Source organism: Bos javanicus, chromosome 27, assembly GCF_032452875.1.
Source record: "Bos javanicus breed banteng chromosome 27, ARS-OSU_banteng_1.0, whole genome shotgun sequence".
Classification (NCBI taxonomy): Eukaryota; Metazoa; Chordata; class Mammalia; order Artiodactyla; family Bovidae; genus Bos; species Bos javanicus.
In genome coordinates, this window is record NC_083894.1 from 3,654,418 (window position 1) to 3,679,932 (window position 25,515).

At 38.9% G+C, this 25,515-nt stretch overlaps 1 protein-coding gene across 1 annotated transcript in view; it reads right to left on the reverse strand.

The window, feature by feature from the left end:
- The window catches only part of CSMD1 (CUB and Sushi multiple domains 1), a 2,072,278-nt gene that overhangs the window by 1,104,580 nt on the left and 942,183 nt on the right, over positions 1–25,515 (reverse strand). The gene's annotated exons all lie outside the window — the stretch shown is intronic.

The window sequence follows — 25,515 nt, forward strand, 5'->3', positions numbered from 1 at the left end:
AAACTTAAATGCTTTTTTCCTAGAGCTATTGGACTTTTCCAATGAGCTGTATGCAAAGATTCTATTAAGCATATCCAGTTCATATGAGCTTACTCAGAGTATTTCTGTTTGTAAAGATAAATAAAAGGACAGAAAAGATAGGGACTCTTACATGGTTGGTATAAATACACTTTACTAAAAGTTACACACTGAACTGTACATGTAATAAAATAGGTATAATAAACCAACAATTGTTACAGTTTTGTTGAGAACTGGTTTTGAAAGATTTACAACATACCTTTTCCCCTTTGTGTACTGAATGACTTGGAAAGGTAACAAAGTCGATTTACACTAAGTCTACTTTTTATTCTTTCCTTCTTATGGACAGCTTACTTTTTCCTAAAAATAATCTTACAGGAATTTTTAGTTTACTCTCTTTTTATTTACTGAAGGAAAATAGCACAACCTTCCCAAGAAGAAGTGTGCAAGATACACTATGAGCATAAACCCTCCCACTGGGGAGGAAACATAAATTCTGTCGCAGAAGAAAGTCATTTTTGTAGAGTAAGACTATTTGGCTTCTTTAAAAAATAAAGTCTTACACACGCAGACCCTAATGTCCATCAGAAGGCTATTATTTCTCATCACCTGTAAACACCGAGGGATGTGAACACAGCTTCAGTGCTAGGGTGGTAGGTAGCACAGGGTGGTAGGGCCACAGGGTTTTCACTTCATACTTTTTTTCTGTTTTCTGAGTTTTCTGTAATGACCACGTGCACTAGTTACAGAGGGAATAAAGTTTTGTATTTACAGAAACTTGTTTCTAAACAAGTGAATCTTTAGGCAGGATGGCACCATCTAATAACAATTTCTAAGTAGCCTGATAGTCGCTAACAATTGATAACATATTTTTATTGCCCATCCCTTCCCATGCATGGGCATCAGCTTTGCTGCACCCTAGATCTACCCTGATTACTATTCTATGACCGGCTGGTCCTTCACACTCACTGACATCATCTTGCACTGTGGCTACTATTAATATTAGACTTGTCCTATCGCATTGTAATATTACACCCACCTTTGTTTCTCCCAACTAAACTCTATGATCTTTGAGGTCAACTACTGCTACTGCTACTGCTGAGTCACTTCAGTCGTGTCCCACTCTATGCGACTCCATAGACGGCAGCCCACCAGGCTTCCCCGTCCCTGGGATTCTCCAGGCAAGAACACTGGAGTGGGTTGCCATTTCCTTCTTCAATGCATGGAAGTGAAAAGTGAAAGTGAAGTCATTCAGTTGTGTCCAACTCTTCGCGACCCCATGGACTGCAGCCTACCAGGCTTCTCCATCCATGGGATTTTCCAGGCAAGAGTACCAGAGTGGGGTGCCATTGCCTTCTCCGACCACCTTCTATAGATGTGCATTATTCTCTTCCTTCTTGTCCCCTCAGTTTTAGTTTCTGTTTTCCTTTTCCTGCCTTCTTTTGGAATGCTTGAATATTTCTTTAAGAGTTTCATTTTAATTAATGTAGTCATATATTTTCTTGCGTTATTCCGTGTTTGCCGTAGGAATTACAATGACCATCCTTGATTTTCAGTCTGCTTGGAGTCACTACTGTCCCACTCTATTTCAACTTTATAGCAAATGCAATTGCATGCGCACTGCATTTACCCCCCACTTTCCTTTCTGTGTGTGTCTTGCAATGGTTATCTTACACTTTACAACTACATGCATTTCGAATCCCCAAAAAACAAATGCAGAAATATTTGCTTCAAAATGTCTTACATACTTAAAGAAATTAATAAAATATGTTTTTCTTTCAACCAAGATATTTACCATTTATATTGGTTTTTTTTTTTTCCCTCTACTGAAGATTTGAGTTTCTTTTCTATTGAAGATTTGAGTTTCTGTCTCATATGATTTTTCTTAAGCTTAGAAAACTTGTTTTCATATTTCTTATACTGCAGGTCTGCTGGTGACAAATTCTCTTAGTTTTCTCTCATTTTCTCTATATTGTGCCCTCATTCTTAAGGGATATTTTCACAGAGCTTGGTTGACAGTTATTTTTTGTTTTGCCTTGCTTTCAGCGCTTTAAAGGTTGTGTTTCACATGGATGGTCTTCATTGGTTTTGATGTAAAATCAGCAGTAATTCAAATTGCTGTGCTGTGCACATAATGCCATTTTTCAATAGCAGCTTTCAAGACTTTCTCTCTGGTCTTCAACAGTTTGAAGATGCTAGGTCCAGTATGGTTTGCTTGTAGTTAGCTTCCTTTATTGGATCTGCAGTTTTGCCAAATTTGAAAAATTTCAACCATTATTATTTCAAAAATCACCTCTCACAGTCTCTCTCTCCTCTACTTCTGTTATTCCAATTATAATTGTGTTAGATATTCTTACAATGTTTAATAGCACTCTGGTGCTCTGTTTTCTTAGTTTAGTTCTTTGAGGTTTGTTTTATTTATAACCAGTTATTTTTTTCTTTTTTTCACGTTAGGTAATTTCTGTTGTCTGCCTTCAGATTAACAGATGTATATGCCATTTTCATCCTGCTAATTCCTTCAGTAAACATATTTTTCCATTTCAGATATTTTCTTTTCCAGTGCTTGAATTTTCCCTTGGTTCTTATTTTATATTTCTATTTCTCTGCAGAGGTTCCCAGCATTTTCCATCAAGAGTAATGATTCCTTTCCTTCTTTTGGCCTAGTTATAACAGTTGCTTTAAATTATTACATGTTTATTCTATTATCTGGATTCTACTAAGCTTAGTCAGTGGTTTACCTTATTTTTTTCCCTTAAAATTGACTTTAAAACTGGATTTCTTTTTTCTTTAAAACTTAGTATTTTGGGTAACTTTTCACGGTTTCTGGAATTATGAAGGTTATTTTTTTTTTGAAACTGTGGAGTCTGGTATATTCTTACAAAAAGTGTTGATGCACTTTTTGTTTTCTTTTATTTTTGTGTGTTTTTTCAAGGAGTGGGTCTTTATACTTTGTTGTTGTTGTTTATTTATTTATTTTTAAGCCAGTGATTAACTTGGTTGGACTCAAACTGAAAACTCTGCTCTTAAAGGGAAGTGGGGGTGGGGTGGGGTGGGAGGGCGCAGGTTCAATCCCAGGAGAGCTCTTACACTTTCAACTGTTCTTTTTGAAACTGTAGCTCTATGTCTGATTCCAGAGTCATTTGGGTGTTGGCAGAATTAGAACTACAGGTTGGGGCTCCCCTTTCTGGATCTCCCTTCTCTGGGTTCCTCCTTCACTTTCCAGTGACGGCTGGTAACCCTGACCCTGTTCTCTGGGTCTTCAGTTCAGAAGGGATGTGACATTCGTGTCATATTTCTCCATGCCTCTCAGGGTGCTGCCTTCAGCACGTCCTGGACTAACACCACAAGACAGCCCGCCCTCTGCATTCACTCTCCAGCCCAGTTCCTCCAGAATCTGCCCGCTTGTCTTTCACTCTGTGCTGCTATCTGTTTTACCTTCTACTTTATTTTTATATTTCATCCCTAGTTGCAATCACTGGAAGATTGAGTCAGACAGAAGTTCATTTGAAATATCCTGAAATGCATTTTTAAGAATTTATTTTTGTTGGCCCTCATGAAGTATTTGCTTATAGCTGACACAAATATTAGTCTTCAAGGAGAATCACTTTATTTATTTTTGCAGTCTGTGTGCCAATCATGTTATATAATCATATCATTTTAATTCTTATTACTTTGGGAAATTGAGTTTGTTATTTCACATTTGTAGGGCACAAAATTGAACTAGGATCCATGTCACTTTGGCAAGCTGTAAGCAGAACTCCAGTTGTGAGATTTCAAGTCCCGTGTTCATTTTCTTTTGTTTTTTTTTCTTCTTCTTTTTCTTCTTTTTTAATTTTATTTTATTTTTTAACTTTACAGTATTGTATTGGTTTTGCCTTAAGTATAGGGAACTGAGTATGTGTGCATTTGTGTACCTGCATTTTCTGTGTTTGTTTTGATAAGTAAACATCCATGTGATTGAGAAGAGCTTCCTTCTATCTTGTGGATTTCCCGGAATGATCCCAACACCTCTGAACTGGGGATTCAGAGATGGATTCAGTGTTTGGAACTTTTTCCTTGTTGTCTACAATTCCTTGTGAGGGACTGCATATCCCTTCCTATATTCCCTTCTCTGGACGCAGAGCCCTGCAGTGATGTGAATTCTCAGAGTATGAAATGCACAGGGTTGCAACCAGCCTGAAAACCCTACTTTCCAGTACAACAATGCATTAGCTTCACAAGACACAATGCTTTAGGAGTGGAACTAAGTCAAATCAACACTATTTTCACTAACCTGTCACTTGGTATTAATATATCCCTCGAAGAGTCCTGTTAACATTATTTGTGACATTGGACAACACTCTGAGTTACACAGTGTTCTCTACATGTAAATACCAAACAAGCTATGTTTTGTAAATGTGGTGCAGACACAATAGCGTAGCAACTCATGCTCTGTCTCTACTCTCAACTACGTCGTATTTCTGTATTATAAATTATCCTGAAAACAGGTACCACATGGACGTTTCAGTCCTTTCAGTTTTAGACAAAGTTGAGATTGAACACTTCAAAGAAAGCCCATAAAAGTAACAGTTTTTAAATAAATTAATAGGTACATTAAATGATGAAAATGGGGAGGGGGAAGCAGGCCAAAATTAGACTTGAAAGAGAAGCAGGAACATTGGCTAAACCAGTACAAAATGGAATGTTGTGAAAATTGACAGTTCTTAGTCGCAGAAGAGCAAGGTCATACTTAATGAAGCTAAAAAAAGTAAATTTGGAAAAAGCTGGGGGAAATTTTGGGAACGATACATTATTCTGTGAGACTGCCTTCCTCGGGTTCTATTTTCTCCCCATTTTCTGTCCTCTTCTGATATTCTTCCAGAGACCCTGCTACGTGTCTTCAGCCCAGATGACATAAAAATAACCACATCCTACAGTGAGAGAAATACATGCAGTCACTGCTCAGAAATCAAATAAATAAAGGGAAATGAACTGAATTTTAATGAATTTATTCTGGGAAATAATTCTCTGAAGTATTGTTAGATTTAGATTATTTCTAAGTAAGTTGCCAATGTACAAATATTGATTTGTATTTACAACTGTCCTATTTTCTGTTATAGCAATTTATAAACTTGAAAATCATCCCAAATAAAAATTTTCATTAAGAATTATTTATCTCAGTATTAATTGGTTTAAAAAGGTAATGTTAGTATTTGGTAGTTAAAAATTATTTGAATTCAGTAAAATAGTCAACATGAAATCCAGATCTGTGCATATATTTGAAGCAGTCTTAACCTATAAGAAATAGTTTTGATGACTACCTTATAGATAATACAGTAAAATGTTTGTTTTTGGCTTTGGAAAGATTCCAGGTCTTCAAAGGAAGATATATTTATAGTTTCTACTGTTGAATATTTAGTTTTGTTATAATACAGCAGGTATTAAAATAGTTCTATGGTAGAGTTTATTACATCAATTTGAATCAATTTTAACCTTATCATGACTGCCACTTGAGTATATAAATATGATTTATACCTTATACGATTCTGCCACTTTTTGGTTCACTAAAAGCAAAACTGAATGATTTTGTAAAGAACCGTGACAATGAGCCCCCCAAACTATCAAAGAAAATCAAACATGCAGATTAACAAAATTCAGCATCTGAAAAGAAATAAATAATTTAGCCAGTGAACCACAGCAAAACTTTCTAGGCTAACCCATCAAGATTGAATGCACTTTGTACATAATCATTTCCTTTTCTTTTTTTTTTTAAGATTTTTTGATGTGGACCATTTTAAAAATCTTTATTGAATTTGTTGCAGTATTGCTTCTGTTTTATATTTTGGTTTGCATGTGGGATCTTACCTCTCCAACCAGGGATCAAACCCTCACCTCCTACACTGGAAAGCATAGTGTTAATCACTCGAGCACCAGGGAAATCCCACCATATACCTTTTTAAAATGTACTTGTCTAAAACACTGTTTATGTTCCATGATACAAATCTTAAACTTGGTGCTTTATAAAATGTGATGCTTGAGGACATGATACAGCATAAATATTCTCTTGGGAAGCTAAGACATCTGCTGTAGACTCTCCAACTATAAATCATTTCACACTACTGTTCTACATATGACAAGAACTCAACTCAGTATCAACCTCTTCCAGGTTAAAATTCTTTTTTTCTTTTTTTTTAATTTTGTAGAGAATAAGACATTAAGATCCAAGGCCACTTAATTCCATTGATTTTTTTTTTTAATTGGAGGCTAATTACTTTACAATACTGTAGTGGTTTTGCCATACATTGACATGAATCAGCCATGGGTGTACATGTGTTCCCCATCCTGAACAGCCCCCCCCTCCCTCCCCATCCCATCCCCCAGGGTCATCCCAGTGCACCAGCCCCGAGCACCTTGTCTCATGCATTGAACCTGGACTGGCGATCTGTTTCACATATAATAATACACATGTTTCAATGCTATTCTCTCAAATCATCCCACCCTCGCCTTCTCCCACAGAGTCCAAAAGATTGTTCTATACATCTGTGTCTCTTTTGCTGTCTCGCATATAGGGTCATCTTACCATCTTTCTAAAGTCCATGTATATGTGTTAGTATACTATACTGGTGTTTTTCTTTCTGGCATACTGCTTGTTCTGAGTGATCACTGTGGTTGAGGACCGTCTGCCTGACTCTGTTCTCTAAGTAACTGTTCTGAGCTTTCATCTCTCCCGTAAGGCTGCAAATTCCTCTTCAACCCCTTCTTGGCAGTAGTCTCTTTATAGGACTAATCACACTTACTAATTATGCATATTTTGTGTGTGACAATTTGCATCTTTCTTCCCTAATAGACTGTAAACTCTACCAGAGGGAACAATGCTTGCTTCTGCTCATTATAATAAACCGGGTACAAATGTTGAGTGAATAATGACATTACAGTGAGTGGAAGATGTTTTCAGAATCATTAGACACAAAACTCTATTTGTAAACTCGAAGCACAGAAGAGCTAAGAGAAAACAGGCTGGGGTGATGATATTTTGCTAAGCTGAAAATTCTTCACTGCAGCACCTTAAATAAATATAAATGGTATTTAATTCTAACTGAGGTGGATGAAACTGGAGCCTATTATACAGAGTGAAGTAAGCCAGAAGGAAAAACATAAATACAGTATACTAACGCATATATATGGAATTTAGAAAGATGGTAACAATAACCCGGTGTACGAGACAGCAAAAGAGACACTGATGTATAGAACAGTCTTATGGACTCTGTGGGAGAGGGAGAGGGTGGGAAGATTTGGGAGAATGGCATTGAAACGTGTAAAATATCATGTAGGAAACGAGTTGCCAGTCCAGGTTCGATGCAGGATGCTGGATGCTTGGGGCTGGTGCACTGGGACGACCCAGAGGGATGGTATGGGGAGGGAGGATGGAGGAGGGTTCGGGATAGGGAACACATGTATACCTGTGGCGGATTCATTTTGATATTTGGCAAAACTAATACAATTATGTAAAGTTTAAAAATAAAATAAAATTAGAAAAAAAATAAAAACAACAACAACAAAAAAATAATAGCTAAAGAATTTATAAGAATCTAAAAAAAAATACAGTGATACAAAACAAAATAAAGATAAATCACACACACACACATATATATATATATATATATGAATATGTATGTGTGAATTCATAGATATGAAGGTTCTTAAGAAGTGAAGTGCTGGAATGTCTTTTTTTTGCTATAGAACAGATTGAAGCCAACATATCTATTACTTCTAATATCAAAATAAGTTTTATAGCTACTGACATTTACTAACGTAAATGATTTGTGCAAAAATCTGTTACAGGTAAAATAAAGTGACTCTGGAATTTCATAGGAATTGCTAACTTAAAATGTCACATATACCCTTGGAGGATATATGCAATTGGTAAAATATTAAACAGTGATTCATTTAGTCCTCATTCTGCATAATAAAGTTAATATATTATTATAGCATAACTCACACTGTACTAGGAAAATTACCTCAATTTGTGAGACATTTCAAATCACTAGGTTCATATTATAGACACAAAATCCTCAATGTAGAAATGGTGTCCATAAGCCCCATTTTTTTATCCCTTTCTTAGTGTTCCTAGCATGTCTAGTTTTCCGAGGAAGTTGTGACAATGGGACCTTTGTTCCCAGGGTGAATTGGCAAGGTGGCTATTCCTAGATAATCGAAAGTGAGTTATCCAGTTTGTTACTTGTTCTCGCTTATACATTTAAACTTGCAGACAGATGCCATTTGATGTCACTCACAAGTGGAATCTACAGTATGACACACATGAACCTACCTATGAAACAGAATCAGGCATGAGGAGAATTGACTGCTGGCTACCAAGGAGGAGGGTGGTGGGGGAACAGGAATAGCAGGTGCAAACCACGACATACAGGACAGATAAACAGCAAGGGCCTCCTGCACAGGGAGCTATATTCAATACCCTTTGATAAGACATAATGCAAAAGTATATGAACAAGAATGTATATGTGTGTATATATGTGAATCACTCTGCCATAAGCAGAAATTAACACAACATTGTTAAGTCAACTATACTTCAATTGGAAAACAAAAGGAAAGAAAAAATTTTCATTATTTATTTGCTAATGTTAGGCACGAATTCTCTCACTCTAAAATAGATAACTGCTTCTTCCCTGTAGGTGCGGAGGCTAGGTCAAATCTGACAATATTATGGAAAGATAGACTTAGATCTTCTCTGGTTTACTGAAGACTGTTACGGACTAAACGTTTGCGTCCTTCCAAAATTCACATGTTGAAACCCTATGCCCTGATGAGATGGTATTAGAAGGTGGGACCTTTGGAAGGTCACCAGGATTAAGGTCATGAAGGTTAAGATCCCACAAATGAAGATAGGTTGTAAAGCATCTCTGAGGGTATTTGCTTCCTGCCCTGTGTCCACCACACAAGGACACGAGGAAGGTCCGCAGTCAGTCACCTGCAAGAGGGTCTTCCCCAGACCCCAACTGTGCTGGCAAACTGATCTTGAACTTCCAGCCTCCAGACTTGTGAGAAATAAATATGTGTTTATAAGCCCCAGTCTATGGTCCTCTGCTATAGGAGCCCGAACTAAAACAAGGTCATATGAATGAAATGAGTCAAACAGAAAGCCCCAAACTCATAACAAATACTAAAAAATACAAATGAAGACATGACTCATCCCCTCACTGTCTATGAACCTCCACGCCTCCCTGTTGCTTGATTTACAGAGACTATATTTCCTAACCAGGCTCTATTCAGCCTGCTCCAAACACAATATTTACCTCTCATCTGGTGCAACAGCTCCCACCTTGCTCTCTGAGCCCCACCCAACAAGGGAGGTACTTACATCACCCTCGCTGAGCACTGGCCACGTCAGAGGGGACGTGGCTGTACTGTGAGGGACACCCTGGCTTTAGTTCCTAATCCAAGATGTGTGGGTGAGTCTCATTTCCTCTGCTACTCTCTCATTAAATTCTGAAAATCTACTGAAACGTCCGCTATGCTATTTTGAATCAACAGATGTGTAAAAACCACCAAAGAGTTTACCTTATCTTTAGCTACATTCAATGGAAAGATCTCACATATGGATAACAAATCCCCTTGAATTACAATGTCATAGCCTGGCAGTCGATAGCATTGCAAAGAGTCAAACACAACTGAGCAACTGACCAACAACATTAGGAAATAAATCCTGGCTGACTTGAAGACAATTGCAGCTCAAGCAAAGTCTTTACATATGTACACAATGGGATATTACTCACCCATAAAAAGTATAAAATAATGCCCTTTGCAGCAAATGGTAAATGGGTGGACCTAGAGATTATCATACTAAGTGAAGTAAGTCAGACAGAGAAAGATAAATATCATATGATATCACATTTAGAATTCTTTTTTAAATGATAAAATGAACTTTTTTACAAAATAGAAACAGACTTGTAGACTTAAAAAAAAAAAAAAAAAAAAAAAAACTATGATAACCAAAGGGAAAATATAGGGAAGGAATAAATTAGGAGGTTGGCAGTAACACATACACACTGCTATAGATAAACCAGATAATCAGCAAGGACCTATTATATACCACAGGGAACTCTACTCGATACTCTATAATAACATATATTGGAAAATAATCTGAAAAAGAGTGGATGTATGTAAAAGTGGATCACTTCGCTATACTCCTAAAATTAACACAATATTGCTATTGCTATTGCTATTGCTAAGTCACTTCAGTCGTGTCCGACTCTGTGTGACCCCATAGACGGCAGCCCACCAGGCTTCCCCGTCCCTGGGATTCTCCAGGCAAGAACACTGGAGTGGGTTGCCATTTCCTTCTCCAATGCATGAGAGTGAAAAGTGAAAGTGAAGTCGCTCAGTCGAGTCCGACCCTCAGCGACCCCATGGACTGCAGCCTTCCAGGCTCCTCCATCCATGGGATTTTCCACAATATACTTCAATGTAAAATTAAATTAAATAAAAAAACAAAAAGCCTTAACTATGTAGCCAGTAGCCCTTAAGCTCAATATAAATTGGTCAAAAGATCATAGGCATGTATAGCCAGCACTTCAGTTTAACAATGAGTCCAGCAGGTGTCGATAAAGAGAAACTGTGTGCCTGTTAGCCTACATTGGTGCCAGAATTGGTCCTTGGATAAAAGTCTCTGACCCCAGCCTTCAGCTCTGCGAGTTTTTCAACAATTCACTTCAGGGATCGAGCAGTGTTTTTTTGTGTAAAACCCCAATTAGCAGCTCTCACATACAGCTACTGTCACTTCTAGTATTATCATCAGAGATGCCTTTTAATGGTTATTGGTTCTTAATAACGAAAGGAATATACAACTTATTTTACTCTTGTAATCTGATGCTTCCTCATTTCAGTTCATTCAGCCACTCAGTCATGTCTGACTCTTTGCGACCTCATGGACTGCAGCACGCCAGGTCTCCCAGTCCATCGCCAGCTCCTGGACTTTACTCAAACTCATGTCCATTGGGTTGGTGATGCCATCCAACCATCTCATCCTCTGTCATCCCCTTCTCCTCCCACCTTAAATCTTTCCCATATCACGGTCATTTCAAATGAGTCAGCTCTTCACATCAGGTGGCCAAAGTACTGGAGTTTCAGTTTCAACATCAGTCTTTCCAATGAAGACCCAGGACTGATCTCCTTTAGGATGGAATGGTTGGATCTCCTTGCAGTCCAAGGGACTCTCAAGAGTATTCTCCAACAGCACAGTTCAAAAGCATCCATTTTTCGGCACTCAGCTTTCTTTATAGTCTAACTCTCACATCCATACATGAATACTGGAAAACCACAGATTTGACTAAACGGACCTTTGTTGGTGAAGTAATATCTCTGCTTTTTAATATGCTATCTGTATTGGTCATAACTTTTCTTCCAAGGAGCAAGCTTCTTTTAATTTAATGGCTTCAGTCACCGTGTGCAATGATTTTTAGATCCCCCCAAAATAAAGTCTGCTACTGTTTCCACTGTTTCCCCATTTATTTGCCAGGAAGTGATGGGACCAGATGACATGATCTTAGTTTTCTGAATGTTGAGTTTTAAGCCAACATTTTCACTCTCCTCTTTCACTTTCATCAAGATGCTCTTTAGTTCTTCTTCACTTTCTGCCATAAGGGTGGTGTCATCTGCGTATCTGAGGTTATTGATATTTCTTTTGGCAATCTTGATTCCAGCTTGTGCTTCATCCAGCCCAGGATTTCTTATGATATACAATGCATATAAGTTAAATAAGCAGGGTGACGATATACAGCTTTGAATGCTCTTTCCCAATTTGGAACCAGTCTGTTATTCCATGTACAGTTCTAACCATTGCTTCCTGACCTGCACAGATTTCTCAAGAGGCAGGTCAGGTGGTCTGGTATTCCCATCTCTTAAAGAATTTTCCAGAGTTTGTTGTGGTCTGCACAGTCAAAGGCTTTGGTATAGTCAATAAAGCAGAAATAGATGTTTTTCTGGAATTCTCTTGATTTTTTGATGATCCAGTGGATGTTGGCAATTTGATCTCTGGTTCCTCTGCCTTTCCAAATCCACCTTGAACATATGGAAGTTCACAGTTCATGTACCGTTCAAGTCTGGCTAGGAGAATTGCTAGTAATGCTGTTGAGCATTACTTTACTAGCATGTGAGATGAGTGCAGTTGTGTGGGAGTTTGAACATTCTTTGGCATTGCCTTTCTTTGGGATTGGAATGAAAACTGACCTTTTCTAATCCAGTGCCCACTGCTGAGTTTTCCAAATTTGCTGGCATATTGAGTGCAGCACTTTCACAGCATCATCTTTCAGGATTTGAAATAGCTCAACTGGAATTCCATCACCTCTACTAGCTTTGTTCATAGTGATACTTCCTAAGACCCACTTGACTTCATATTCCAGGATGTCTGACTCTAAGTTGGTGATCACACCATCATGATTATCTGGGTCATGAAGATATTTTTTGTATAGTTCTTCTTTGTATTCTTGCCACCTCTTCTTAATATCTTCTGCTTTTGTTAGGTCCAAACCATTTCTGTCCTTTATTGTGCCCGTCTTTGCATGAAGTGTTCCCTTGGTATCTCTAATTTTCTTGAAGAGATCTCTAGACTTTCCCATTCTATTGTTTTCCTCTATATCTTATTGACTGGTGAGGAAGGCTTTCTTATCTCTCCTTGCTATTCTTTGGAACTGTGCATTCAAATGGGCATATCTTTCCTTTTCTCCTTTGACTTTCACTTCTCTTCTATTCACAGCTATTTGTAAGGCCTCTTCAGACAATCATTTTGCATTTTTGCATTTCTTTTCCTTGGGGATGGTCTTGATCCCTGCCTCCTGTACAATGTCAGGAACTTTTGCCCATGGTTCTTCAGGTACTCTGTCTTATCAGATCTAATCCCTTGAATCTATTTGTCACTTCCACCATATAATGCTAAGGGATTTGATTTAGGTCATACCTGAATGGTCTAGTGGTTTTCCCTCCTTTCTTCAATTTAAGTCTGAATCTGGCAATAAGGAGTTCAAGATCTGAGCCACAGTCAACTTCCAGTCTTGTTTTTGCTGACTGTATAGAACTTCTCTATCCTTGGCTGCAAAGAATCTAATCAATCTGATTTCAGTGTTGACCATCTAGTGATGTCCATGTGTAGAGTCTTCTCTTGTGTTGTTGGAAAAAGGTGCTTGCTATGACCAGTGCACTCTCTTGGCACTACTCTGTTAACCTTTGCCCTGCTTCATTCTATACTCCAAGGCCAAATTTGCCTGTTACTCCAGGTGTTTTTTGACTCCCTATTTTTATTCCAGTCCCCTATAATGAAAAGGACATCTTTTTTGAGTGTTAGTTCTAAAAGGTCTTGTAGGTCTTCATAGAACCATTCAACTTCAGCTTCTTCAGCATTACTGGTCAGGGCATAGACTTGGATTACCGTGATATTGAATGGTTTGCCTTGGAAACGAACAGAGATCATTCTGTCGTTTTTGAGACTGCATCCAAGTACTGCATTTCAGACTCTTGTTGACCATGAGGGCTACTCCATTTCTGATGCTTCCTATCAGTCATCAATTTGGGTGTGGAGCTGGGCCCTCCCGCCTGCACTTCACTCCTACAGGTTCCCTTGCCCACCATCACCTCAGAGAACATGGTCAGAAGAAAACACAGGCCCCCAGGAGAGCAGTGCCACGCCTGTCATACGCCTTCTCTCTCAGCTGGGTTGCCCTGAACACCAGCTACACAGGTGACAAGACGGAGCATAGCTGATCTTTTCATGTCTTCATTTTCTGAGTCACGAAATTTAATTCTTGCTTTTCACAGTCTCAAATGTGTTCCTTATTCTTTGCTCCCAATGCTGCTACATCCTCTTCAGCTTGTTCCAAAATTCATCCCTACTTGCTTCCATGGGAGTTTTCAGAGACATAAACGAAAGTGAGCCAAAACACATCTTTTGCCCGCTTCCGATTGGAAATTGGCTCCTAATATAGCAATGTCCTTCCGGAAGACCTTGCCATAGTCGTGAAATCTTTCTTGTAGCCATTGTTATCCTGAATATGTGTCCCCAGGCTCTCGGATTCCTCTTTCATCTCTAAGTTGGAAAAACTAGTGCTATTTCAAGAAATGCTATCCACCAGTAGGGAGGAGGAAAAAAATAAGTTTGTAAGAAATGCTCATATGCCAAAGAGAAAGATCCTCAAATAATTGACATGGGAAAGACTATAACAATTTTAATATCAGCTTGTACATTTCCAATGTCAAGTCAGTTTAATATTTTTAACCCTCAGCTACATTTCTTTTCATTTTCTTCTTACACATTTAATTTATTACATAATTCAACCATGAATTAATTGTCCAAGTCTAATTCTGTCATAATGAGTGTTTGAGGTTATTTTTTAACGTAAAACTTTAGATGTGAAATATAGTATATTTAAATTTTCCTATATTCCACATGTATTTCTAACTTTATACACTTTAAAGAAATAAGCTGTGACCCTTACTTAGAGATGATGCTTTAAAATTATTTATATTTACTGGGCTGCTTTGAAGCAACACAAATGCTTACATTTTGGAATGCTGAGAATCGCACAAGCTTGGCCTGAGTTCTCCCAAAATGCAACAGCATCAGTATCATATCACTGATCTCTTTCTGGTCACACATCTCATTTCTACTAATTAAATCATCTAAAACCAGGCCCAACACTTTCCATTTCCAGGGTTAGTTCAAACAATGTGGAGTTTGAGGCAATCAAATTAGCTATTCAATCTTAGAGAGAAGGGCAAAGTGTTAATATAATCTGGTCTTTCAGGATGTATGGAACATGTGCATTTATAGATGGAAAGCAAATGAATGGATATAGCCTATCAGGGTGAAGTGTAGGAGTTGATTAAGTACTAGACCATGAGTAGATAAACAATGTGAATAAGCAATGCCTGCATCCCATGGATTTAAATATATTTTATATAATGTATGTAGTCAAGCATTCTATTCAGCTTTGTGATGACTATTTTAACTGTGGCTCAAAAACAGAATACCATGAGGCAGTTTCCTTCTTCAGAGGTCAGTCATCACAGTGGCCATCACCTTACCATTGTAGCCATCTCAACAACAGAACCAGCAGAAAGTCTGATGCCACAACACTGATGGTGTTTACTGATGTCTTTTACTTTAAATTAAATACACTTTATTAAGGGAACATTACAGACTTTACCGTTGGCAATCAGCTGAATTAATACACTGAGGCACTTGCTCCTGCTTTCTCTCTTGTGGCTTTTGCTTAGTTCATTTCTATAATGACTTGACTTGTTTTCCCCAGTGCTAAGAGACTCATGTATTTATTTTAAATGATGAAAAGCAGGGACTGAGGTCTTTTATCAGTTCAGTGCAGGAAGTGACATTATGAGAAAAGATGGTGACCAGGAGCCATGCCGGTTTTAACCAGCATCACCCAGTCTGGTGCCTAATGACCAAAGTTCCCCTGCTGTCCCTCTGCTGGGTGTCTCCTGATAGAGGTTCAGAGAAACATCATAAAAAAGTGTAATAATATTACAGATCACTGGCATTATTAAGCTAAAATTTATAACATTGTTTCAAGTGTATCTCTTGTATTAAAAGAATGGGGTAAGTGTTTTGCCTAGCTGTTTGTCCATATGGAGAGATGCAAGAGGAAAATCATGGTGATCATCTTCTCTTTCCTTGAACCTGACCTCCTTAAGTGATGAGTTGTTGACCAATGCTTACAAGACTAGGGCACAGCAGAGTCTGAGTTCTCAAGTGATGCCTGGAGCCTTGTCTACTTTCCCTGCTAAATTATGAGATCTGCATCACTCTGACTCCTATTGAAAGTGGTTGAGTGTTTAGAAACTATGTTCACTTGAGAGGTAGATTTCAAATAACACAATGAGGGAGGCAACTGTGGCATGTTATGTTTCACATAACAAGCCTGGCCCGCTGCGGTCCATGGGGTCGCAAAGACTCAGACACAATTTGTGACTGAATAACAACATGGCCCAGAAAAAGAATCTGATTATGAAATTTTAAAGTATGTCTTGGCCACAAACACTTGCTTTCCCTAAAACAAACAGTCGTGTTAAAACTCAGAAATTCTCATGGATTCTCAAAGATATCACAGGATTATATACATTTAGTCCCTTGACCATTCTTGCATTTGACAGCAGTCTGCTTGGGCATAATTTTTAAAAATGAATGCAAGGTCTTCATGAGCTAATAAAAAAAAGTGCAAAAAAAGAAAAAAGAAAGAAAACCAGGACTGTAAATACAATGGTATTCAAAGGACTAGAAGTTCTGAAGGAGTAGTGAGGCAAGTCCTGTGGAAGACAGAAGCACAGGACAAATAAAACTGCAGAGATGTACACAGCGTAAAAGCTCACTAAATCTCAGGGAATACGTCTGTGCCCCACAAGGGGCCATGGAAGTGGCACTTGCAAGTTGACTAAATATTCTGTGCATTGCTTTGTTATTCAGTCACTAAGTCATGTCTAACTCTTCAAGATCCCAATGATTCTGTGCATTGTTGCATATTTTATTCAAAATAGCACGTGTACTAATGGTTATTCATGAAGCACTGGAAAAGCGAGGGTCCTTGCTCCTGTAGGTCCTGCTGTCAGGGAGAGGCAGTGGTTCCCCAGCTGTGGATTCACTAAACACGGTCCGGCTGATTCAGAAATCTGGGATCATGGTCACCACCCTACCCTGCTTCCCACTCCCAGCACTGAATCCAGAGTGGTTTTAATGAATCCATATTTTATGAACTCTGAAGTTTTTGGAAAAACCATAGCCTTGACTAGACGGACTTAGACATCTAGTCAAGGCTATGGTTTTTCCAGTAGTCATGTATGGATGTGAGAGTTGGACTATAAAGAAAGCTGAGCACCGAAGAATTGATACTTTTGAACTGTGGTGTTGGAGAAGACTCTTCAGAGTCCCTGGGACTGCAAGGAGATTCAACCAGTCCATCCTAAAGGAAATCAGTCCTGAATATTCATTGGAAGGACTGATGTTGAAGCTGAAACTCCAATACTTTGGCTTCCCGATGTGAAGAACTGACTTGGAAAAGACCCTGATACTGGGAAAGATGGAAGGCAGGAGGAGAAGGGGATGGCAGAAGATGAGATGATTGGATGGCATCACCAACTCGATGGACATGAGTTTGAGTAAACTCCAGGAGTTGGTGATGGATGGGGAGGCCTGGCGTGATGCAGTCCATGGGGTTGCAAAGAGTTGGACACGACTGAGCAACTGAACTAAACTGAAGTTTTTGGATAAAAGAGGCTAACATTTGGTTTCTGGACTTAACAGTTGAGCTAGGTGTAGGTCTAATACGCAAAGGGCCAGATAAGCTAAAAGCAGGAAAGACATGCTGATTTCATAACCTCAACACACAACACAGCCTGTATACATGATAGTTTCTCTGGCTTATTCTTAATCTTTCTAACAACTGTTTCATAGAATAAACCCGGCCTCTCCTCCCAGAAACACAGTCTCCCTTCTAGGTCACAAACAGCCTGAACCATTGAACACACTCTCTTTCTAAAGTGGTTGTTGGCACATGTGTCTGAAAAAGCTAACCTGTTAAAAAGTCCCAAGATGAATCAGACAGGGGCAATCCTCAATCTGCACAGAGTTGTGTGGCAGGCATGGGAAGGTTTTAAGTCCCTGGGAATCAAAGCAGGTGTTTACTGCAATGGTTGGGTTCTTATTTACAAAAGAGCTTCAAAGTGAAGAAGCACATCTCTGGGGAGAGGCAAGCTCTGAGAATTCATGACCCACCAAGTATTCCACAGCCTCAAGGGTGGGTGGGTGGTGGGAGAGAGCAGCAGAGGAGGCCCCAGTTTGGCCTCTGGTGGTCGAGCAGGGACACACTTCTCACACGCATGTTTGCTGCTGCCCCTTCTCCTGGAGAAGGCTTCTGTGTCCTGTTTCAGGGTGAAGTCTCACATATCAAAAACAGGATTCTTAGTACACGGGTCTACAGTTCCCAGATGAAACATGTGACCAGCCCTGAAATAACTCGTTCTCGCTCTCCTGGATTAAGAATTTTGGAACCCTCCTGACCTTTAGTTTATTTGTTCGACAACATAAAAAAGTCTAACCACCAGCACCATCCAGAAGGAAATCACTCATGATGTAAGTGTTTTTCTCTGCAAAAACAGCTTTGAATTTCTGAACACGGAAACCCAGGGAAAGGCCAGAGACATTTCATCTGACAATTAAATATAATTTATAACTTTTACAGATAGTGGCTGTGTTTATCCTGTCCCAGGTGCTCAATTATACTCATTCTTACCTAAAAAGATGTCAACAAAGGGAGAAGATGAACACAGAAGCTGTTTTATAGAGATCACACACCACGATCCCCCAAATGACAAATATTCCCAATGGTCCAGGAAACCTTTAAATACACTGCCTTCCACTGATGCTCCGTTTCCCATCCCTCTTGCTGTGTACCTGGCTGTGTGGCATGAGGGATGGGTGGGTGGATGTGTGAGGCTTGAGCCTTGCACTCTAGCATGGCTACTTATTAACTACATGATTTCTGGTGGCTGACATTCTTTGGCCTTCAAGTATCTGACCTGTAAAAGGAGAGAAGGATAAAAATTGGTCTGTTCTGATACACAGGCTTCTCAGGAAGATAAACTTTCATTTGAAAGCCATGGAATATTATAGTTACATATGGTACCATATTTAATTATATTCCTTCCTGGAGTTCACAAGCTACCGTGTATCAGTTTTACTGGGTCTCTTTTTGAGCGCATACAATATGTGACGTGACAGAATCTGTAAACACGGACTTTTTCCCTGTGAAGGACTGCTGTTGCATATCTGCCACAGGAGATAAAAGGTGATTCATTTTAATACAGACTGTGTGACACTGAGTGATGATGTGGCACATTTTACAAAGTTTACCAAGTCTATTATCAGACAAAAATGACTACTTATAGGCTAAATAACAAGGTCCTACTGTATAGCGTAGGGAACTCTGTTCAATATCCTATAATAAAGCATAATGGAAAAGAATATGAAAAAGAATAATACATGTACATATAACTGAGTCACTTTCCTGTACAGCAGAAATTAGCACAACATTGCAAATCAATCAGACTTAATAAAAGCAATTTCACAAATGAATGCAGTCTATAAGATATTCTTAATGAGTTTTATCTCCCATTAGGACCTCTGTGGCCCCTCCCACAAGGAGGAGGTCTGAACTTGCTCAACCATGAAGTGTTGTAACAATGGAGGATTGACTTTCCAATACAGACCAGACGCCTGGCCAGACTCCTCACCTCTGCACTCAGTCACTCCCCATGGGAAAGAGCCCTTAGGTCAACCTGTGAGCAGATCCACATGGCACAAAGGAACTGAAATCTCTTGGTAATATCAAGCAAGGATCCTTCTTGTCAGTCCCACAGGGGTGACCTCTGAGGACTGATGTTTCAGCCCCGAGATAACGGAAGCTCTACTCAGTGACTCAGTCTAAAAGACTCTGAACCACAACCACACAAGGCAGCCCAGCCTGAGCTCAAAACTCAGAGAAACTGTGTGAGTGACTAATATTTACTGTTGTTCTCAGCTACTGCATTGTTATCTGGCAATAGACGACTAAGAATGGCGTTACAGTTCTGAGCAAGGCTACAGTCACATCATACTGACCTAATTGACTTAGACAGCAGATTAAACAGCAGACACATCACTTTGCCCACAAAGGTCAATATAGTCCAAACTATGGTTCGTCCAGCAGTCATACACGGATGTGAGAGTTGGACCATAAAGAAGGCTGAGCGCCAAAGAATTGATATTTTTGAACTGTGGTGCTGGAGAAGACTCTTGAGAGTCCCTTGGACTGCAAGGAGATCAAACCAGTCAATCCCAAAGGAAATTAACCCTGAGTATTCAATGGAAGGACTGATGCTAGAGCTGAAGCTCCAATACTTTGGCCATCTGATGCAAAGAGATGACTCACTGGAAAGTTGATTTATTGGAAAAGACCTTGATGCTGGGAAAGGCTGAGGGCAGGAGGAGAAGGGACGATAGAGCATGAGATGGTTGGATGGCATCATCAAGTCAACGGACATAATTTTGAGTAAGCTCTGAGAGATGGTGAAGGATAAGGAAGACTGGAGTGCTACAGTCCATGGAGGTGCAGAGAGTGAGACCCAACTGAGCAACTGAAAAGCAGCAACAACGGAGAGTTACAGAACACTACATCCAACCATAGCCGTACATGTATTTCCTTTTCAAGGACAAATGGAGATGTTCACTTAGACAGTGTGCTAGGCAGGATAGTGCTTACAGCTAACAAAACTATTTTGCATTGGAAAATGTTGTTAGGAGAGTAGATCTCATGTTAATTGTTCTTACCACAAAACAAAACACAGGGGCACAGGGAAATGTTTGGAGGCGATGGATTGGAGTGATCACCTTGAGTACGGTGATGGTTTTAATTAATTTTATTTTTAAACTTTACATAATTGTATTAGTTTTGCCAAATATCAAAATGAATCCACCACGGGTATACATGTGTTCCCCATCCTGAACCCCCTCCCTCCTCCCTCCCCACACCATCCCTCTGGGTCGTCCCAGTGCACCAGCCCCAAGCATTTTGTAGTACACACATATGTCCAAACTTCTCAGGCTATGTAAGTTAAATAGGTGCAGTGCTTTTTTGTTATTTCATAAAATATAAATTAATAAATTATGAAAAGTAAGTTATCTGACCACAATTAGGAATGAATAACAATAATATATTTACAAAGATCCCCAAATACTTGAAAATTAAAGAGACCTCTCCTAAATATACTATGGATCAAAAAATTACAAGGAAAAAAAGAGAATAAAATTATGAAATTAAGATATATCAAAACTTCTGGAATTCAGTTACATATAGCAATATTTAGTGAGAAATATGTATCCTTAAATGCCTTCCTATAAAAGACAAAAACATAAATCAATCACTGAGGATTATGCCTTAGGACATTAAAAGGAAAAAATAAAATTAAACATAAAATAAGGAGAAGGAAAAAATTAATATGAGTTTATAAATATAACACATTTTTTAAAAGGTAAGTGACAGAGAAAATTAACAAAGCCAAAAGGTGCTTCTTTGGGAAGATAATAAAATTGGTAATATCTTAGCCAGACTGATGATGAAAAAAGAAACAGATACAATTGAACAACATTAGGAATAAAAGAGGGACCTCTCTACTGAATCTAAGGACATTCAAAGGAGTATAGGAAATATTGTATCTTTTTGTCAAAAATTTTGACAAGTTACATGAAATGAATGAAATCCTACAAAAGTATAACCTAGTAAAACTCACAAAAGATGAAACAGAATATCATATTTGAGTTGATCTATATGTGTGGGAGAAATTTAATTTTGTTATTAAAAATCTTTCTACAAAGAAAATTTCAGGCCCATGGGGTTTTACTGATAAATTCTGTCAAACAGGTAAGAATAAAATAACACCAATTTTCCAAAATATTTTAGAAAATAGAGCAGGGGGAAATACTTCCCAAGTAGCATTATGAGATTAACAATCATAATAATAAAACCTGCCAAAGACATCATCAACATTAAAGGGAACCAAGAAGGAAAAAAAATGAGACAGAATTATAGACCATTATGCTTCATGAACACAGAATGAAAAAAAAAAAACCTCTAAAAATTAGCAAATAAAATGCATTATTATATCAAAAATGGTTAGGGGTATTTGTCTTTGAAAGGACGGAACTATAAGTGTGCTATAGGTTTTTTATTTTACTTACATCTACACCATTTATAATAAGAGCAAAAGAGAAGAGTAATTCAAAGAGAAACTATTTGAAATTTTTGTTAAAGTGTTTTTACCTTCTCCAACTCTTCAGTTTTACACTGAAGAGCAGCAATCCACAACTACCAGAGTAAATGAAGATTAAAAAAAGCCAGAAATTAGAAAACCTTCAAGTTGCACAGTAACAAATGGACAAAAATTACCAAAATCTGTAAAAAAACAGAAACACTCTGTATGATCAAAACTGCCAAAGATAAAACCAATATAAAATTTTAAATTTGTAAGTCCCTAGTTTTAGCAAAATGTTCACCTCGATCTTCTAAATGATTTTGTTTTTCAATATATCCTCTTCAAACAGCTTTCATCAGTTTTACCTCTGTCTTTTTTCATACCCCTTTTGGGGAGGAGAAATTGAAGAGACACTAAGGAACCCAGCTGTTCAATGAACTGTGATGGGACAGGCAGTGCAACAATGAACCTACAACAGTGTTTTTAATCCCCGTTTAACTGACACAGTCCTAGCAGCAGCTAGACCAGCAGTGATGACACTAGCAAAGCAACACCGATCAACTCCGATACCCAAGCAGCCAGTCCGCCATCTTTATTCCTGAGCAAGGTTCTTCTTCCACTTTCACTGAACAGGAACTCCAGTCCTCAGGACAGCTGTTACAACTCAAAGAAGAACATAGGAAATCATGACCTAAGACAGTAACAATAAGACATGGCTTGGTACTTTAAGAAAAGAAATTGTCTACAGAAAAGATGTAGATACATAAGAATCAGATGACAGGCAACTTTATTTTTAAGGAAGCTATCTAAATAGTGTTAAACTTCATAAGCAATACGTTTCAGGTTGGAAGTGTTTACAAACCAGGGAACAGGGTCCAACCACCTGAGTAACATTAGACTCTTGCCTCTACTGAGAACTTCTCCATCACTGATGCCACTGAAATGCATCGTTGGACGGCTGTGGTACCCAACAACCTCAGCTCCCCTTGAAATGAATCGTCTCATCAGCTTATGGAACTTGGCAGAGCTCTTGCCCAAATAACCTGAGTGTGGAGGGATAATAACTGCTACCAGTCAGGGTCCTGAATAAGAAACTCCTAGTCTAGCTAGGAATTTTGGTGACACTTCTGGGAATAAGGCAAACTAAATGGAAACTCTTTATAAAAAAAAAAAAAAAAAAAGGCTACATCAAAAAAACTCCAAGGGCCCCTTCTTTTATATTCTGACAATTTAGAAAGTGATTTTGAATTGCTAAAATCATGCATGCTGATATTTTGGAATATCTTGGCTGCTCTTTTATTTGAATGTTAACTTTTAGCCAATGCATTCTTCGTAGCTTTAATCAGCTAAAAAAAGGCCTAGGGGAAAAATGAAATAAACCAAACTATTGATGCATACAACAACTTGAGTGAATCACAAGGGGATTATATTGAATAAGAAAAAGGCCACCTGAAGTTACATCATGAATTAATCCAGTATAACACTCTGACATAAGCCTAAAATGTCAATATGACTTTCTGGAAATGACAGAATGGTAAAAGTGGAGGACAGACTGGTGTTTCCCTGTGGTTAAGGAGTGATGATGGGAGGACTGTGTGTCTGGAGTAGTACAGTGGGAGGGACTCTGACAGTGGCCCCTGGTAGGGACAGATAGCTCTGTGGCTCCATGGTGTCACCTTCTATATCCTAGCTGTATTATCGGACTCAAGTTTTCTGAGATGCTACCATTGGTCAAGAGTGCCTGGGATGTATCTGTATTATTTATTTCAACTGCATATGAATCTTTCATTTCCTCAAAAGAAAAACTTGACTTTAAAAAGGTAAAAAGTTTTCCAATATTCCACAAAAACAGAAGCAAACATGTATAGCAAACATCTGGCAGGAAACATATAAAATGTTTTCCATACCTAATCTCATTTACTCTGAACAATTATCCTATAAGGCAGGTATTATGATTATGTTCATGTTGCAAATGAAGAAATGATTATAAAAAGTTAAGTAATTTAGCCAATGGGCTTCCTTGGTGGCTCAGCAGTAAAGAATGTGCCTGCCAATGCAGGAACCATGGGTTTGATCTCTGGGTTGGGAAGATCCCCTGGAGGAGGAAGTGGCCACCCATCCCAGTATTCTTGCCTGAGAAATCCCATGGACAGAAGCCTGGCAGGCTACAGTTCTTGTAGCCTGAACCTGGTCGTTGCAAAGGAGTGAGACATGACTGAGTAACTAAACAACAACAATAATTTAGCCAGTTAGTCAAATCTCAGAGCTGCAAAATATTTCATTGATCCTCTGTATGTCTCTATAACCTTTATAAGCATGTTATAAGGAAGACCCCCCTGGAGGTTGTGACATGTATGACACATGCATATTCATAAAGCAGGATGTCAGCATCCCTCTCAGTAAGCAACATTCCTCTAAGGTGGAGACCAAAAATTTGAACAGAGAAGAAAATTTTGATGCAAGCACTTCTACTCCTACTCATTTTCTCAGAACAGTATCACGGTTACACTCTTTCTGAGTGTACTTTGGCAGCAAATTCACACTCATCATCAATCTGACTAGTCATCTTCAAATTTGTCAGGCTCTGAAAATAGGGCTCTTAGTGTTAAATTTGACACCCTATATCAATGCAGGGTAACCCTGAGTAAAGTACGATATAGATGACGCAGGCTTTTCTAATGCACCAGAAGATTCTACTCTTCTTCATTTATCCATTCATCAAATATTTACCAAACATCCAAAAGCATGTAGCATTCTGCAACTCATCAGCCCAGGTAGCTATGGTCTAGCACCCTGTCAAGTTATATAAAGTTTGTGGTCAATTGATTCCTATGATCTGTTTCAAATGAAATGCTAAATTTGTGCTACAGATTTCTTAACCTAAAATCAAAATTTTGTACTCATCCTTGTCAAATTTCATCATGTTTCTCAGAGTATAAGAGAACAAAATGAAAGTGAATGTTGGCAGCAATTAGACTTGGGATTGAGGCTTTTTAAAACCACTTACCAGCTGTGTGGTTTGGGTAAATTACCAGACGGCTCCGAGTTTCTGTTTTCCTCATTTTAAAAATGGAACTGAGTCCTCCCCGGGAACTGACCTCAATTGGCTCTGGAGAACTGCATCACCGATGGTTACTCCCTCTCCCTAGAGCAGCCAGCCTTCACTCTTTGGTTGATAAGGGATGGCAAAAGGGCCCCATCTGTGGCATAGTTGAGGGCATCTCAGCATGTCCCTAGGGGCCAACCCAGCTCCAAGCCCCCCGAGGAATCCCTGAGCCTTCCCCCACAACAGCATCAGGTGGCTGAGCATCTTCTGTCCTGCCCAGCTTCCTTCTCTTTACTGGAGAAGACTTTCCAAGAGGCACTCACGCTCCCTCCCACCTGCATGTAATCCTCTGCCCCAAGTCTGGATCTGCTTCTCGAAGAACAGAAACTAACATGTGGCTTCTCGACACTCAGCAGATGACCTTGCCCTTTTGTGACAGAGAAAGTAGAAGTCCCCATGTCTATCCCTTTACCTTCCAATCTACCTACCTCAAACTCATCCTGTTCTCATATCCACTGTCCAGCAAACAAAGTGTGTCTTTCTGTGGCCGTCGTTTCTGAATCTACACACTGGCCTCCATCCTCATGTCCTCTGTCTCCTTCTCGTCATAGTTCTGGTTTCTGAAACGCTCAGACATTCTCCCGTCCTCACTCTCTTGGAACCTT